General features: G+C 36.2%; 1 protein-coding gene across 1 annotated transcript in view; it reads left to right on the forward strand.

Moving 5' to 3' along the window:
* Positions 1-14665, forward strand: part of GALNT14 (polypeptide N-acetylgalactosaminyltransferase 14) — a 3768866-nt gene that overhangs the window by 720897 nt on the left and 3033304 nt on the right. The window lies entirely within an intron of this gene.

Consider the following 14665-nt stretch of genomic DNA (forward strand, 5'->3'; position numbering starts at 1 on the left):
GAATGTATCTAGAATATTTGGTGTAAAAGCTATAGGAAAATAAGAAAAATCCAAGAATTAATATTTGGTATTTTGTTTATATATGTTCTGAACACTGAAAGTGTAGAACTTACATAGTTTGATGGCAATTTATTAATATTATTCCTTTTCCCTAAAAATAATCTTTTAACATCCATATAAGGGGTGATGGTATTACTGTTAAGTTGTCTTGTATGTGATTATAATTGATTTCTATGTAAATCTGCTCATGGGCTTGTTTCCATATAGGTGTGTATGAATTATTTAACCATAGTGTTATGTTTTTAATAACAGATGAGGTAATATATAAATCAATATCCGGTAAATTAATTCCACCATCTTCCCAATCTGGCAAATGTTTATTTAAGGCTATACGGGGTTTATTTGGAAACCATAGAAAATTTTAAATTAGTTTATTGTATCTTTGAATTATATATTTGGGAGGTGGCAATGAAAAATTTTGTATTAAGTATAATATTTTGGGAAATATGATTATTTTAATAAGATATAATCTGTCTGCTGTTGAAAAGATATATTTATTCCAGTAACCAATTGTTTGTTCTATTTTGTCTAGTATTTTATTATAGTTAAATATTAGAGAATCTGTTAATTCATTGAGTAGATTTATTCCCAGATATAATAATTTACTTTCTGTTACTATATATTTGGAAAATCTTTTGTTTATATTATTTATTTACAATTACAGGGCATAATTTTAGTTTTGTTTTCATTAAATTTTAAGCCTGAAATATTTTGAAATTTATTCATGGAGTTAAATAGAGCATTCAAAGACTCATTTGCATCTGAGAGAGTTAATAGTATGTCATCAGCAAAGAGTTGGATTTTAAGGTTTAACATTTTATTAATACAAATGCCCTTTATGTTATTGTTTGATCTGATTTGATTTGCAAAGGGTTCTATGAGTAATGCAAATAACAATGGTGATAAAGGGCAACCTTGTTTAGTTCCCTTTTTATTGTTATAGGGCCTGATCTATATGATCCCAGTTTAACATATGCAGTAGATTTTTCATATAGTATTTGGATAAGATTATTAAAATTAGAAGGAAAGTTATATTCTTTTAAAACTAGTGAAAGAAAGTTCCAATTAACCGAATCAAAAGCTTTATTAATATCTAACGAGATTACATTTAAATTTAGGACTTTATGTTTGCTATAATCTATTAATGTTAGTATTCTTTTAATATTATCTGAAGTATTTCTTCCTTTAATAAAACCTGTTTGATCTTTGTGAATTAAGAAAGGAAGAAATTGTTTGATCCTATCTGCGTATATAGCCATAAACATCTTGTAGTCTATATTGAGTAATGATATTGGCCTATATGAGGAACACTGTTTCTCATCTTTATCTGGTTTGATAATTGGGGATATCAATGAATATTTCCAAGAGGGTGGTATATTCAAATCTTTATTGGCTATATCATATACTTTTAATAATAAAGATATGGCTTGATTGGGTATTAATTTATACATTTCTGGTAGCATATTGTCTGGGCCAGGTGCTTTATTTGTCTTGAGCTTTTTAATTTGTGATTTTAATTCTGTCATATTGATTGGTTTGTTTATAATGTCTATTTGTTCTTGTGTTAATTTAATATGAATATTGTTTTCTAAGTATTTTTTATATCCTTAGTAGGTGTATCTTGAGTATTTATGGAATTATCAATGTTAAATTGGAGTCTGAATGCTTCTAAAATATCATTTAGTTCCGTAACTCTTTTGTTAGTATTGGGAATAAATATTTCTTTTATTTGCTTAGATTTAATTATTTTTTTTGTTCTATTAGTTAAGTATCTCAGGTGTGCTGAATTAGTAGAGTATGAGTTTATTTTTATCTTTTCTAAGTTAATCATAATCTTATGGTGTAGCAATTCTGTATACTTCTTATTGATTTGTGTAAGTTCTTGAACTTGAGTAGCATTACCCTTTTGTATTTCCAGTTTCAATTTATCTGCTTTGTTTTGTAAGTCTAGCATATCTTTATTCCATAACTTCCTTTTATTTATGTACCAGGATAATATCTTCCCATATGTAACTGCTTTTAATGAATCCCAGACATATATTTCTGAAATATCTTCTGTGTAATTTATTTCTAGAAAGTTTTGATTGTTTCTTCATAAAATTCTTTGAAATCTCTCAATTTTGTGATATAGGAAGGTATCCTAGTAATGGGATTTGAATAAAATGGTGTAAGCTCTATCTCAAAGACTATGGCATTATGATCAGATAAAGGACAATTTATGATTTTGACTTTGTCAATTTTTGTTATTAGGTCATTGGCAACATATATTCTATCAATTCTAGAGTTAGTTTTATATCTATGAGAATAAAATATGAAGATTAGTGAGTCTGGTTCTGCAAATTCATTTATATCTTTTAAATACAATGTATCTATAAATTTTGATAGTGCTTTAGAGATGGGTTGTTTTTTTCTTTTGGATTTAGAATCTGTATCTTTTTCATTCATTATACAGTTGAAGTCTTCTGCCAATATCAAGCTACCCTTAGTTAAATGAATTATCTCTTCAAAATGCTGTTTAACTGTTTTTAATCCTAGTCCTGGGATCCAATATAGATTTACTAACATATAGATTCTCTTATTTAACTCTATTGAAACTAGACAAAACATACCTGATGTATCTTGATGAGTAGTAATTATTTTAGGTGTTATAGTTGAGTTGCGAAGTAGTATAGCTACTCCTCTTTTTTTTTGTTTTGTATTGAGAGTTTATTAGTACTGTGTAATTATTAATATTTAAGTTGTTTATATCTCTATCTAATAAGTGTGTCTCTTGTAAAAAGACTATTTGTGGTTTATGTAAGTTTATGTACTTGAATAGGCTTCTCCTTTTATTACTATTATTTAGACCATTAACATTTATGGATAAACATTTCATTTCCTAGTTTTGAGTTTGCTTTATGTGTAAGTTTATGTAAATATTGTTTATTCTTAGTTCCAGCTTGGATACAGAATTCAAAAAGTTTTTCTTGTATGATTTTTGCATGTTTCTGAGTGACACCAAAGTGATAGAATAAAAAAACAAAGAACTTCCAAACTTGTAATTCTTAACCTTAAAAACCATTCCCTATTGCTATGAGGTAATATACCTCTTCGTTTGGTTAGTGAATCTAACCAAACAAACTTTCTACCCTCACAAATAATATTTGGATCAGTTTCTCTTATCCTCTTAGTTTTAAATAAAGATAATTGAATAGTATATTAAGATAATCTAATCAGCTAAAATATATACATATATTCTTTACTCATCTTATTGTAATTCAATAATACTTACTTCTAAGCAGGTTTCAAAAGGTACAAATATTTAGATTAAGGTAGTATCATTTCAAAATAATTTAGGGTATTAATAAACATCATGTTAAAATCTATAACTGTATATTTCATACATCTGTTGAAAACTATTTACTGACATTACTGTATAATACAGTACCATTGTTGTGCAATTGTTTTAGACTACTCAAGTCCGAAACCAGTGTTTAAATTAATATTTGCAAAGTCATATTGGAATAAAAACATGAATAGTTCTGAAACCACATCATATTTCATGTTTAACATAAACTGAAATGTGATACAATGTATAAGTATATTAATATTTCTTTAGTAGACATTAAATATGTTCCTCTGATTGCATTTTTCAGCTTTTCAATGACAATTCCCATGGCTGGAGACAACAAGATCACAATTTAGACAGCTCCCTTATCCAAGAGACCACTCATAATGTTGTTACCTGATTGAGTGTCTTGTTGCCAACACTTCCATCAACCCTCAGTGGGACCCTGCACAATGAAAACTGACACAGTACAGAGGTAAAACTGCAGCGCACTTGACCACACCCTCAAAGCAAACATCTATGTATATCACACATCAACTCCCACAGCTTAGACTGACACCCAACCAGTGAGTCTATCTGCTGACAACAAGTGCTGGAGATACAATCCTGACCTACTAAACACCAGTAATTCAATCCTATGACTGAACAAAAGTATACTGGAGAACACATCAAAACAATGGAAGCTGCCAAGATTCAAACCACCATGTCTGAAAATATTACAGGCCAAAATTCCCAACCCATTTTGCAGCAAAGAGACAAAACGTATTCAAACCATGGGGTAACACCTTTACCACGTCAAAAGGTGTCCAAGAAGCTTGTTTTTCCTCCAACATCGGAGGACAGCCACGATGATCCATGCACTGCAAGAGTACCATTTTATCCTGGCAATTGCTTCACGACTGTATATAGAAACATTTAATCCAAATCATTAACTGGCACCACAACAATATTTCTCAGAAAAGCTGTTTTACAGCCAATGACCAGACAGAACGCATCATTGAGAGGATACATTTATCAAATGTCAAGTGCCCCAGCCATAATACAAGTGTCTCCTCAAATCAATCCCCAACGAATCTACTGCCCACCAAACTTGCGGACCAATACTGGCATCCTTTCATGCAGTCACATTGAAACACAAAAATACAGGTCCACTGATCAGGAACAACCAGGCTCTCAACTGCCAGACAACACTCCCGTCTGCAGAAAGGTCCAAGAATCATAGTTGCATTGTCAAGCATCCTTGTCCACACTAACAGTAACATGATATACCCGCATACACTAGTATTGTGTCATTCTTGATAATGTAAAAAGCCAGACAATATTATAAGAAGGGTGAAGCCACAGCCAGGCAACATAACAAGAAGAGCACAGCCGCAGTCACCATTCAGATGAGCAAACGGGAACAGCATGAGCCATCTAAGGATGGATAGCCCGTTGAGTACCTGCCACAATGCATGCCCATAATGCATGGCAACCCAGTAACAAATTAGGGTGTGGGCTAAGCCTCTCCCCCTTCCACTCAAATCAGATCCAACACAATATGTGTGTAGAACACACATGCTTCGACAAAGCCCAAAGCCACATGGGATATAAACATTGTATAAATGACACACCGGGTCAAATCCACTGTTGTTATGTTACTCATTATAGTTGCCTATACAATCATTGCTTCCACTTTCTCCATCTAGTATACCATAACGCCATCTAAATGTTTGATTTGCCAAATGCACATCCAACCTTCTTGTTGCATCCCACCTGCCCACCCGAGGGCATACCTTGGCAGCAAGACATCAGTAGTATTCTGCAGGAGCACCAGCGTGGGAAATGGCAACCCTCCCCAAAACAAACCTGTCAGTTGCTTGACATTTACTAGTTTCTTTAGAGAATTTGTAAAACAGCAGTGATTTTATTTGCTGATGATTAATTTCTGCTTTTTAAACTCTGCTGTATAAAACATAGTAAGGGATAGCTAAAATGTCTGGAAATCTAAACTGATAGAAAGACAAGCAGATATATGTCCTTATCTGTCAAGGTGCTAGAAGACATCAGTAGCCATAAACTGAAAGTGCTTCAAAAATAAATATCTGTGTATATTTATATGAACCTTTTATATTATTTATGTTTCCTTGGAAGGAATTTAGGTTTCTGTATCTTTAAATGTGAACCTAGCTTATTTTCTGACTAGACGTCAATTAGAAAGAGTCAGGGGATGGCGTACACAAGTAAATGCGACAAGCAATAAGTAACTCAAGTTTCTAGTGATGTTTGTGGCTGTTAAATTGTCTCGAGAACCAAGCGGGAAAAGGTATGTGTTTTTTCTTTTTTTCTTTTCCCTCCTCTTATTTGGTGACAAACTCATGTAGTGGCACGCAAGCACTCTAGTTTACGGAGTAGTGTTCACAACTGTCAAACTTTGCATTTTAAACATGCTATGCCTTATTTCTCTACAAAAGAAAAGACAACAGGATATCTAAGCTAGTCACAAGCATCTTTCAACTCCGGATGTCTGGAGCCACAACACACATGACTTATAGCCTCAAAATATCACTTAAAACATATTTTTCACTGGACTATATCAGTATGTGCATATGGGTCAAAGGCAGAACATCGTTTAAGCTTATTTAAAGTAGTCTTATGATACATCCTAACTGAAATACTTCATTTCAAAAGCAACACATTTCTGCCCAGCATTAGCGTTTATCTAAACAGGGACACTTTTAACTTATAAAAAGTAATACTATCAGGGATGTAACTAATAATAAGTTATATAGCAGCCATTACTATACCTATTAAGCAATATAACCATATACTGATTAAAGTATTATAAGTTAATGAAGATTTTATAAAAAGAAGAGAAAAATAAAAACAACAAAACACAAAGAGAGAAAATAAATAAATAAATAAACTATTTGGGAACATTATTATGCATTGATTACTCTGATTAAGAATATGAAAATAATAGATGGATAATAATGAAAAATAGAGTAATGTTTAAATTATGCTTAGTATATTGATGTGATTTGAGATAAATGTATTTACATTTATGCTAATTTTGACATTTAAAATATAATTGAAAACAGTACCTGTTTTGGTGTAACTTGAAGACAGTAAGAACTTTTCTTTTGTTGTTAGTATTATTATTTAGATTTTTACAGAATATAACATATGTAAGATTATTTGTCCTTTAGTTTTTTTTCTTTTGCTCAACAGTTTTCCAATTATTTACTTCAGCATTTCTCTTCGGTGTACTTATTGTCCAGTCCATAGATTCTTCATGTGTTAGGATGCTGTTGTTGGTAAGGTATTTTATTGCTGAATCTACTGTTTCAAAGATTTTTATTCCATTTGGTAGAAAAACTTTCAGTCTTGCTGGAAATAAAAGATGGACTTTCAGTTGCTTTTTCTTCAAGGTTTTTTATTGGTAGAAATTCTTTTCTTTTTGAAACCACCTTTGTAGAATAATCATTGTCAAATCTTATTAATGAATCATTGTATTTGATGGGAGAATTTGCCCAAGCATTTCTTAATATAAGATCTTTATCTTGTGTAGAAAAAAGTCTCACAATTATAGATCTCGGCTTGTTTTTACCAGGAGAAGAAGCATTTCCAGAAGCTGCTAGTGATCTATGCGCCCGTTCTATACCATATGAAAGAGCTTCAGGTATTTTTGTTACATCTGGTATCCAGGTGGTAAGAAAGTTTATCATATTGTCCCCTTCAGATTTTTCTGGTAGACCATATATTCTAATATTATTTCTTCTTGTTCGGTTTTCCATATCATCAAGCTTTTCTAGTAAATATGTATTCTGTTGAAGTAAGAATTCAGTTTGTTGTTCTTCTATTTGGACTCTAGTGTCAATGTCACTTAATGACTGTTCAATAAGTGATATCTGTCCTTTCTGCTGTGTAAACATTTCTTGAAGCTGTTCCAGTTGTTGTGAGCACTTTTCTTTAAAAGTATCTATTTTATTGTCCATCTTGTCGATTTTTATTGTAAGTTCCTGTATATTTGTAATGAGAGACTGCAGGTCTTTTTTGAGAGAAGAGTCTTGTGCTGTATTCCTTAGATGACTCATGCTGTAAAGCTGATATTGGTGCTGATTTTCCAGTAATTAATTTGACAGGAATTATTCAAGTTCTGGCAATAAAATTTTTCTTATAGATGCTCAGAGTTATTAGAAATAAGTTAGTAATAAAAATTTCTTCAAATTAAATATTATTTTGTAAAATTCCTGTCAGGAATTGTATTGAGGTAAGAGAGCTGAAATGAAGTGCAGCTATCAGTTCAGCATCCTAGCCACGCCCCCGCCATTTAGATTCTTGACATAACTATAGAATGCCTTGTGGTTGTCTTTGGAATCTTTAGCAGTTTTATTTTTGTAACTTGCTTTGGAGGATTTTATGAGGGATCTCAGCTTCTTACTGAGGCTGGTAAGGGATATTTTTGCATCCTGGGATTTTCCTCTTTTCTGCAATAGTGTCTTCCTTCTGTCAGCCAGAAGAAATAGCAAAGTTCATCCCAGCATCACCTCTGGTCACTCCCTATAAAATGCATCCTACCTTTCCTTTGCCTGTTAACACAAAAGAACAGGTGTCACTCCACTCTAAAGGTAGAAACACAGCATCAATGGGCCCTAATGAAATGCCAAAGTGCCTATTAAATGGCTTTAAACATGACCTAGCAGATCCCCTCAGATCTCTATTTAACCACAGTATCCAGACAGGCTTTGTCCCAGTAGTGTGGAGGTAAGCAATAGACCCTACACAAGGGGGGGCCATCACTGGACCCAGGAAATTACCAACCCATAAGTCTGACAAGCCTTATATGCAAGGCTATGGAAAAGCTAGTCATGGACCTGATCAACAATGACATAGAAAATATCCAGACTCTAGACCCACCCCAGTTCAGCTTCAACAAGGACAGATGCTGCCTGCTCAGTCTGGAGGACTTCTTCTGGAAGGTCACCAATGCCATGGATGAGGGTAAGATAGTGCATACCACCTACCTTGACCTGGCCAAGGCATTTGACACAATACCCCACTCGGGAATTATACATAATCTAACAAAACTGGGCATAAACCTCAACATCACCAGATGGATAGCCAAATGGCTCGTGAATAGAACACATTATTAGAATGGGGGAATTCACATCTAGCAAGAGGACAGTCACCAGTGGTGTACCACAGGGTTCAGTGCTGGGCCCCCTCCTGTTTGAAATATACTTCTCAGATGTCAAGGCAAATGTAATTGGGCTTTGGCTGACCAAGTTTGCTGATGACTGCAAGTTGGGGGCAATCATTGACTCCCCATATGATGTTGATATCCTAGAAAAAGGTCTGACTTAGACTGACTGGTGTCAGCACCATGGCCTCAAACTAAATGTGAAGAAGTGCATAATAATACCCTTGGAAAATCAAAGAGCATGGCATCCAGATCTAAGGATGTCATAGTACCAATAGTTGAGTACAATGCACCCTGTGACATGTACCTTGCCAAGCTCCTGCAACAGTTGGAGTGTCCTCAGGAGTTTCTCACCAAAAAAATACAGTGTAAAACCGACATGCTATATGCGGATTGACTAAAAGCCCTATCCCTGTATTCAACTTCCTACCAATTACTGAGAGGTAATCTGTGTCTGACCTACAAAGCTGTCTCTGGCCAAGCCCTGATGGAAATGTTGCATATTCACAAAACTAACTGCACAAAGGTTACCCACTCCAAAGATCTAAACCTGATCACTGACATTAATAGATCATGCTGGAGAAACAGATCCCTTCCCTAACCATCTGCAAGTGCAGTCTGGGGAGATGGATAGGAAATCGTAAATTCAATCCTGGAGTGGCACCCCTGTCCCTTATGGACAGAGTCAGTCTGTAAAAATAGTCAAATCCTCACTTACTGACCCTTGTTATCTTTGCCCTAGGATTAGAAAATTTTTTAAATCTTGGTAAAGCTGGCTAGGCTTGTAAGGGCTCTTGAGCAGTTAACCCAGTAATCTGCAATGAACATATGAGCCTAAGAAATGATCATCTGTGTTATCTCCAGTTTGCCACAGGATACAGGCTATATTTATTGGATGTGTACTCTATGCATGATTGTTGGAACAGTGGTACAAGACTGGAACTATATGAAGTTTCTTTGATGCAGGATTATACTTTATTGCACTCTTTGAAGGAGAAGTACAACATGGTCCGAACCATCTGCTACAGCTATCTAGGATTATTTGTAAAATAAAAATATGAAAATGCCTTTATTCACAAAGATATTATTACTTGGAATATTCTCCCCACTGTTCTAGCTCAGACCAGGTCCACTGAATCCTTTAAGCAGAGCTCAAACATGAAGATGTGTGAACTCAAGAAATTAAGCCATTTCTATTATCTGTTGCATCAAAAATTAGATACTGTTGGAATACCGGCAAATGGGGTATTGGTTTTAATGGAAAAATCAGTCAACGTGTAGGTCTTCTCCCAGAATGGTAACTGAAAATGAATGCCTCTTTCCTATAAGTGGACTGATACTGTTTTCAGTATCTCGTAATGACCTGTCTATGAAAGAACAGCCCTGCTGCAAAGTAAACATTGTGATGTCTGCAGAGTACTCTGCAGGCCAGTATATGTTGCTGTGAGGCGAAGAGAGGCTAATATTTCCTTTTGATTTCAGCTACCTGTATCTCAGTCTGTCTTAAATCAGTCTGCTGATGTTATCCCATTCTACCTCTCACTAAAGGGAAGTTTTAACACCTGGCTGATGTGAAAAACTGTCATTTTTTTGTATGTATTCTATAATCCATTATCTCATATCCAAGAATACTGCATGAGCACTAAGTGTTGATCTTCTAAAAGCAAGTCCTGAGTTGTCCCACCAAAGCCATGTGCACATTTATAAGCCCCAGCCATGATCTCATAAGGAAGCATATAAAATAATCACTTCAGACAAGATTAGAAGGAAGTATGCAGTCATAAAATTTGTTACCGTGGGCATAAGGCAGCATAAATGTATCTTTGCTAAGACTAGTAATTCTCTCTCTCTCTCTCTCTCTTTGTAGTGTTATAACCTGCTGCACTATAAACACTCCAGCTGAGAAAGGACTGAGGCTTCAGTGACAAAATAAACAGCAGGAAGATATCAGTGGGAGGGCAGCTGGCTCATACTTCCATGTAAAATTAAATTACTAGGCATATCGTTGTAGGGATCATCATAAAGTGAGTTTCACAGTTGTATAAGGCTGTCGGCTGTATACTGTGGACAAAGACTTTAATTTATGAATAGTACTGGAATGTGCAATAAGAAACATAATGTTTTCTTAAAATAGATGAAAGTGCTTATTTATAACACACACATTAAGTGCAGTTTGCCCATTTCATATCTTAATCTGTTGTTCTTTCTTGGTTGTTTCCATTCTTATCATTTGTGAGATTATTCTCAATGATAATAACAGATTCTTGTCAAATGCATGGCAGCATTTTACCTGCACTGTGCAAAATGCAAGAGTTAAAGAAATAATTTTGGATTTGAAGAACCAGTGATAAATTCATCGAGGACTGGTAGTTAATAGGTCAGTCGTTTCTTGAGTGCACTAATCAGTAATCATAGCTTTTATTTGTCAGCTGGTAGGGTTAAATGTTTATCAAATTTACAGAAGTAGGAGGGAACTTTTAGATGGAAAGGAACATTAGTTTCATTGCAGATGCCCCTACATATTTGCATGTGTCCAAATGGAAATAATCTGTCCATTCTGTGACATTCAGACTGCAGCCAAGTGCTTGTTATTGCTCTCTGACTGCATCACAACTCTTTAAGTTTTACAAACTCGGCCCTCCATTCCCGAGGCCTAACTTGTAGGACTGAAGAGAATAGGAAGGATTATGTTGATATCCTTTTGGTTACTAAGTAAGAAGAGGGAAGACTTAAAACTTCAGTCAAATAGATATATGATGAGTCGATTAATGTAAACAATTACTCTGGATTAGTTTCTATGACAAGTTGATAGCTTTTTTATTACTGCTCTGATCAGTTCATAATGAAACAATGAGTCTAACTTAACTGAGACTCAAAACTTTGTATGTGAAGCAGCTAAAATAAACAGTGAGATACACAAAAAATGTCACAAACTACAATATCACATAGCAATCAAAGAAAGGCTTTATAACATGATGTTGTTATCCCTGTCATTGCCGGGGGTACAGGCTTTTGATCGGCACAAGTGAAACACATTTACATGTGATGGTCAGAAGCTGTGAGCTTGCAATCCAGACCTCTGACAAGCAAATCAATATGCAGGAAGGTTGTTATAAAGAGTATTTATTTACCAGGAAATTTCAACTGGGCAGAGCCCAATTTCAGCAGAGGGCAATGGAGAAACACTCCAGGTGCACATCTTTGGAATGTGGGAGGAAACCAGAGTACTCAGAGAAAACCCACAGGAACACATGCAGACTCCACACAGAAGGCACCCTACCCAAGAATCAAACCAAAGAACTTTTTCCTGTGAGGCAACAACACTAACCACTGCACCACCGGAAACACAGAAAGAGAGCTATAATATAATTGGTTGCTATGGCTAAAGCAGTACATTTTATGAAGACAGGCACCAGCAGATAACAAGTTACTATTCTGCATGCATATCCTTACATGTTTATGCATGGGAATACACTTCACTGCTATTATTTCTTTGTATATCAGAGTCCCCAATAGTTCAATCAGATTTCAGTTTTGTGTACTGTGCAGAAATATTTTTTTTTACTGCAGCTGCACGTTAAATGTGTCAGCTGCAAGCACAGCTTTTCTTTCCCTCCACTGCTTCGTGACTTGTACTTTAGCATCCAAAACTGGTTACAGTAATACGTTTGTCTTGATTAGTTATTAATTCTCACATGATGTACAAGTGTTACATTTTGTGTACATTTAATATATAGAATACGGATTTGGTTTTATCTCAGCCTTATGCCAAGAAAAGGTGTACACACTTAATTGTCATTGCGACCAACTCTTTATTAAATACCTAACTGGTTAACAACATAACTTGCAAATACTATATTCAAGAGTGAGCCATATTTAAATATCATCACCAAATGGCCCCGGGACAGGTAGTGTCCACTACCACTTCCCTGACATACCCATCCTTACTGCCACCCATAAGGTCTGGCCCTCTAAGTATTGAGTAATATTCTGTGCTGTTCACTCCCAACAAATACCATGTTCAAGCGTCGGCCATATAAAGATACCATCACCAGATGGCACCAGGCCAGTTAACATCCTCTACTGTTCCCTGACATGTTTGTCCATACTGGTACCCATAAGCACTAGCTCTATAAATATTGAGCAGCATACTGTACTACTTACTCCCCACTAAATAACCATCATATGGCCTAGGAAATCAAGGGGGACATTAAGGAAGGCAGGCCACACTGCCTTAAGGCAGGGTGGGAGGGTGAGGACACTGTTTACTTCATGAAACTGGCAAATAAAATAGCCAACACCCCTTATATATTGTCTCTGCCTGGCAATACCCATAAGAACCTCTCTCTTTCTAGGCACAGTCAGGCAAATGCATCTGCCAGCAAAATGCATTTGTCAGAGCCCTGTTCCAAGAAAAGCCATAAACACTTATTGCCATTGTGACTAAAGCTTTAGTAAGTACATAACCAGATCTGATGCTGTCTTTTCCTTCCAGTTCAACAGAATGGGGATCCTACCTTGGCACTCTTTTTCAAGAGCGTGGATCCATGAGTCTCACTCTTGCACGTAATTCCCTCTGGTCTCAAGACTGCCTCAGATTTTGTTTGCCGCTTCATGAATCAAGGGGTGATTTGAGGGCCGTGCATCTGATTTTCCTTCCAAATACTTATGTTTTTTCTCTAGCAATCCCTCTAGATTTGGCATTTAGTACCATGTCCCAATCCCTTTTTCCTTTTTAAGGGACTTACTTTCTTTTCTCACCTTTCCTAGCCCCCACCAAAAAAAGTTATTCATCTTTCCTAGTTATTCAGTGGTTCTTTGCTAATTTCTTCCTCTCACTTTACAGTATTACTGATTGTTTTTGGTGTGAAAGTTGCAAGTGTTTTTTTGTCAGCTAGAGAATGTTTACTTCTTCTGGTGTTTGCTGTTACCATGTTTGACAAGGCCAATGGATTTAAAAAAATGAACATCTTGCAGGCACAAAATTCCTCCGCAAGACTTTCATTCCCTCTGTGTTTACTGCTTAGGTATAGTCCACCTAGATGCTGAGTGTGAGGCCTGTGCCTTTTTCAGAGCAAGGACTGTAGCTCGTCATAGAAACAGTTAGTACTTAAAGTCCTCCTCCCTGCCAAGCTACTGCCTTTCCTTCATCAAAGAAATGTGATAAGTTGGAGACTGGTAAGGAAAGGAGAAGGAAAAGGAAATAGAGAAGTAAAGAAAAAGAAAGGGAACAGGAAAAATGTGTGCAAAATCTGAGAAAAAGTTCTCCAGATCTATCAGGCCAGTCCGGCATGATACCGAAGACTCCAAGATGCACATATCCATCTGCAACAGAGGTCCTTCAGATATGTTCCCAGTCCCCATCCTGAGTTTTTTTCCAGGAGCCAACTAGCCCTAGGCTGCACTTTCTCTTTTTCCAGGAAAAACTCCCATTGTTCACTCCAGCCACCATTGATGGCATCATCATTCAAGTTCTTCTGATTATCGAGGAGTCTGTTGGAAACTGACATTGACAGGATAATGTGGAAGTTCCTTTGGACACAGATTCAGCTGAGGGTTATCCCATGCCCACCACTCTGGTGGCACCAGGAATGGTCCCTTCTGCCTCACCATGAGTCTCTCCTGTGTCAGTTTGACGTTTGGATCTGACCCCCTCATCTGCCATGGAGTACTTGTATTGGAGCTGACAGCTTTATTCTCTTTGACTGTGACAAGTTCCTTCACCCTCTTCACTCTGGCTTTAACTGATTGGGATGGGTCTTGGAGCCAAGGATAAGAGGTCGGAGTTACCTCTGAAGTTTGTGAAGTAGTCCATGCCTCTCAGTTTTTTGGCTATGGACAGCTCAGAGCTGTTTTCTGTCATGGAACCAAGCTGGATTGGAGCCAATGATGCTTTTATCTCTGTCTGCTTCAGGTTGGGGAGGTACAGCTTCAGCCCAAGTCTCAGCTTTGGCTGTTGAGGTTTTTGAGAGGATCGTCTTAAGATCCAGAGAGGAGATGTCTCTAGCTCATTCAGTGTCATCCTGACCACCTGTGGATTCTGTTGCCTTGTCCGCTTATTCTGCCCGAGAAGGGGCAGTTAGCCTTGCTTAGCC

The sequence above is a fragment of the Protopterus annectens genome, chromosome 1.part2, assembly GCF_019279795.1.
Source record: "Protopterus annectens isolate FY-2018-M chromosome 1.part2, PAN1.0, whole genome shotgun sequence".
NCBI lineage: Eukaryota > Metazoa > Chordata > Ceratodontiformes > Protopteridae > Protopterus > Protopterus annectens.